Genomic DNA, 4,682 nt, shown 5'->3' on the forward strand with positions numbered 1-4,682 from the left:
TGATCACTCTGGAGGGTCTCTACTACCAGAGATAGGGATGATGATGGGGGACAGGGGAGGATGGGTGGAGGACGGAGAAGGAAGAAGGGAGTGTGGGGAAATAATCAGTAGATCTGTATGGGGGCTGTGTGTGTGTTACAGGAAGTCTGCCAAACACTGCCGTGTCACGGGGGGAGGTGATAGACACATAATGGGACCGCCCATCGAGACAGGAAGTGCCCCGATCACTGAGTCAATCAGGAGCTTTTCTTGTTGTGTAGTGTAGGGCCATCCAGAAAAGGCCTATTGTGCACTCTTAATGGTCCACCACGACCATGGGGGAGGAGGAGATGCTAGAACTGGGCTGAGGTTGCTCGGTTACAGAGGAGAGGACGCTAAGGTGAGGTCATCGAGAAAGTGATTGACAGCCTGCCTGGCGGTGACTTGTGTTTAATGAAATACCTTTGATTCTGAAGACCAATGCTTGTCATAACAGCAACAACAGCAGCTGTTTTCTAGGAGAAAATGACAACTCTGCAAAGACAATTGATATTAGACAGTCGATATTAAACTAATCAATATATCAGACAAAACAATTGAATGATATCTGGCCTTTGACCTTGTTAGAATTCTATCAGCTTTGAATGTCAGCTGCTCAATTTTCACATCAGAAATAGCCTTCTTTGATATGATCTTGTTGTTTATGAAACTGAAGGCACAAGACAAGTGGCTGAGGAGTGAAGACTCAACAAGATCACTATTGATTCATTTATGTTAATATGTGACGCTGAATGCTTTTGAGACGGTTGTTTTCCAAGTAAAAATGCAACTACTCTGCCTGCCATTCAGCCAGTCAGTCAGTCGCCATGGTCACGGTTCATTGAGCATCATCACGTTACGTAACAACAACAAGTTCCAAATCAATATCTCCAATCAAATGCAACTGTACATGCGTCAGTCCACTATTGATTTTGGTTGTATAAAGGGCGACCTTGAGGTCATTTCCAGGACTATGGGTGCTGGAGCAGTGACGTGGGAATCATATAGGGGAGATGGGGCTAAAACACACATTTGATTTGCTGTAGATGGGTTTGACTGTTTGTTAATGGCTGACAGTTATGAGGCAGTGTGGAGTTTGACAGGTGCACAGGGGGAGTGGTGAGCAATTCAAGTTTCAAGTTTTAATGTCACGTGTACAAGTACAGTGAAATGCCTTTCTTGCAGCTTTAACCCCGACAATGCAATAATCAATAGCAATGTAATACTACAAATAACGAGGTTGAACAAAAACACACAACGTATAAATTAAGAAATAAGAACACAATAAGTAAGTAAGCATACCATATACAGGGTCAGTTCCTGTACCATATTTACAATGTGCAGAGATACTGTAGTGATGGAGGTAGATATGTATAGGACACACACACACACACACACACACACACACACACACACACACACACACACACACACACACACACACACACACACACACACACACACACACACACACACACACACACACACACACACACACACACACACACACACACACACACACACACATTGAGAACACACAGCCACTCAAAGTCACACACACTCAATAGACCAATAATGTGATTATTTCACAGTATAACAACTCCATTCATGGGTGAAGAAATGAACAATTATTATTGCTTTAAACTACGACCATTGACGTTCCCACCCTGTTCCTCTATAATGGTCTATTGATCGGCCAAGTAATGTCATGTGTGATTGCTTTAAGACGAAAAACAAGAACATGTCATTTCGAGAAAACCAGAGGAAAGAAAACCACCAAGGAACACACACGTACACACGTAAAAACACACACACACACACACACACACACACACACACACACACACACACACACACACACACACACACACACACACACACACACACACACACACACACACACACACACACACACACACACACACACACACACACACACACACACACACACACACACACACACACACACACACACACACAGTTGTCTATCTCTAAGTCAGACATACAGATACAGAAAGACACTCCCAAATTTGTCAGTAGCAACTGTGTTGATAAACACAACCATAAAATGCCTTATCAGATGTTATTATAGCAGAGTCACTAGCCTGTGTGAGTGTATGTGTACGCGTATGCGCATTTGTCGTGTGTGTGTGTGAGAGAGAGAAAGGTATTGCTGTGGCTGTCGTTGTTCGTTGTTCAGAATGTTCAAGTTTTACAACTAGAACTTCAATTACATTTCAATAGACTTGAGCCACAGAGTATGACAATGTCTGATCCCTTCAGAAATGATTTTCCTCTTTTATCAGGTCACAGGGTGGATTGAGAGCGTTGTGGATGACAGATTCAGGGGAATATAACTCATAACCCCTCTATCAATCTATCTGCCCATCAAACAGAAGTGGTCGGGACACAGAGTCAAGCACAATATTATCAAAGGAAAACACTGGACACCTATTGAAAAGGCTGGAAAAAGCCCATATGGATGCATTCACAATCTGACTCTGAATATTGCCCATGGTAAATGATCTGACTCTGAATATTGCCCATGGTAAATGATCTGACTCTGAATATTGCCCATGGTAAATGATCTGACTCTGAATATTGCCCATGGTAAATGATCTGACTCTGAATATTGCCCATGGTAAATGATCTGACTCTGAATATTGCCCATGGTAAATGATCTGACTCTGAATATTGCCCATGGTAAATGATCTGACTCTGAATATTGCCCATGGTAAATGATCTGGCTCATCATTGATGAGTTGTGTGTACAGTGTCCATATTTGGACAGTCTAATGAAATTGACATCTAGCCCTGATTGGGAGTCTGAGTTACACTGACATTAGTGACTCTGAGGCTGTCCTAATATGGGCACCGTATTTGTGATAGCAACGGATGAACTCTCTGGAAACAAATGTGTGGAGTTCAAGGATATATATGTCATAATGACAAGATCACAGACTAATGGTCTCTATAGATTCATCATACAGTCTCTCTCTCTCTCTCTCTCTCTCTCTCTCTCTCTCTCTCTCTCTCTCTCTCTCTCTCTCTCTCTCTCTCTCTCTCTCTCTCTCTCTTTCTCTCTCCTGGTCATTTATCAGTGGTCTCAGAACTGGACATTCATGGGATCTTTTATTGACCCACATTGATCTTTGCAGGGTACTGCAGTTGAATGTCAAAGGTGAATGGTATATCAACGTATGACCAGGAACTGTTGTTGGACTGGTCCAAGGATAGTCCTCACACAGACTCTTACTATGGTATGGCTATTGGTTGGTTTGTAAATTACTCTATATTTCAAATAAGGTTGTTGTTATTTATGTATTTATTTGACATTGATTATCTCACATGTATAGTATAGTATAGCATGTATAGGGGCGGCAGGGTAGCCTAGTGGTTAGAGTGTAGAGGAGGCAGGTAGCCTAGTGGTTAGAGTGTAGAGGAGGCAGGTAGCCTAGTGGTTAGAGTGTAGAGGAGGCAGGTAGCCTAGTGGTTAGAGTGTAGAGGAGGCAGGTAGCCTAGTGGTTAGAGTGTAGAGGAGGCAGGTAGCCTAGTGGTTAGAGTGTAGAGGAGGCAGGTAGCCTAGTGGTTAGAGTGTAGAGGAGGCAGGTAGCCTAGTGGTTAGAGTGTAGAGGAGGCAGGTAGCCTAGTGGTTAGAGTGTAGAGGAGGCAGGTAGCCTAGTGGTTAGAGCGTTGGACTAGTAACCAGAAGGTTGCAAGTCCATCATTGAAAATAAGAATTTGTTCTTAACTGACTTGCCTAGTTAAATAAAGGTAAAAAAATAAATAAAAATAGTCATGTGTATACCCATAATGGGGCAAGCGTATAATAGTCATGTCATACAAAAACCTGTGAAGTCTCTGTAACTGTCACAAACTAAAATGTATTTCAGAAGAGAAGGGTGAATATGAAAGACTGAGCTCTATGAAAACACATGACAAAAGACTAGCTTATTTTTTCGTCTATTCACAATGTTTCTCCCCACCCCTTTCATCTCTCTCTCTCTCCCTCTCCCCTCCCTACCCCCTCCCTCTCCCCTCCCTCCCCCTCCCTCCCCCCTCCTCTCTGTGTTGATTGTTGATTAGCTGGTAAATAAAGACATGGTTGTAGTTTCTCCGTCTGTGATCAGCCTCTATCCTGCTGTTTCTGAAAAACAACACTGCAAATCAGAACCACAAAATGAGGCAATTAAGACTCTCCAACCAGCATTTAGAGGAGAATGTAGACAGAGTAAGCATCTGGAGTGAATGTCTCTTACAGAGAAAGAGGACAATGAGGAAGAGGAGAAGGAGGGGGAAAAGGAAGAGGATGAGGAAAAGGATGAGGAAAAAGAGAAGGATGAAGAGTCAACATGGGAACAGTTTCTCTGTCAGCGTTTTGACTCGTCGTGCATTTTTTTAAATATTTTTTAAATTCACCTTTATTTAACCAGGTAGGCTAGTTGTGTCACACCCTGGTCGTAATATATCGTGTTTGTCTTCATTTATTTGGTTAGGCCAGGGTGTGACATGGGTTTATTGTGGTGTGTTTTGTCTTGGGGTTTTGTGGGGTGTTGGGTGTGTTGCTTAGTGGGGTTATCTAGCAAAGTCTATGGTTGTCTGGAGTGGTTCTCAATCAGAGGCAGGTGTGTATCGTTGTCTCTGATTGGGAACCATATTTAGGC

This window comes from Oncorhynchus gorbuscha, linkage group LG15 (genome assembly GCF_021184085.1).
Source record: "Oncorhynchus gorbuscha isolate QuinsamMale2020 ecotype Even-year linkage group LG15, OgorEven_v1.0, whole genome shotgun sequence".
Classification (NCBI taxonomy): Eukaryota; Metazoa; Chordata; class Actinopteri; order Salmoniformes; family Salmonidae; genus Oncorhynchus; species Oncorhynchus gorbuscha.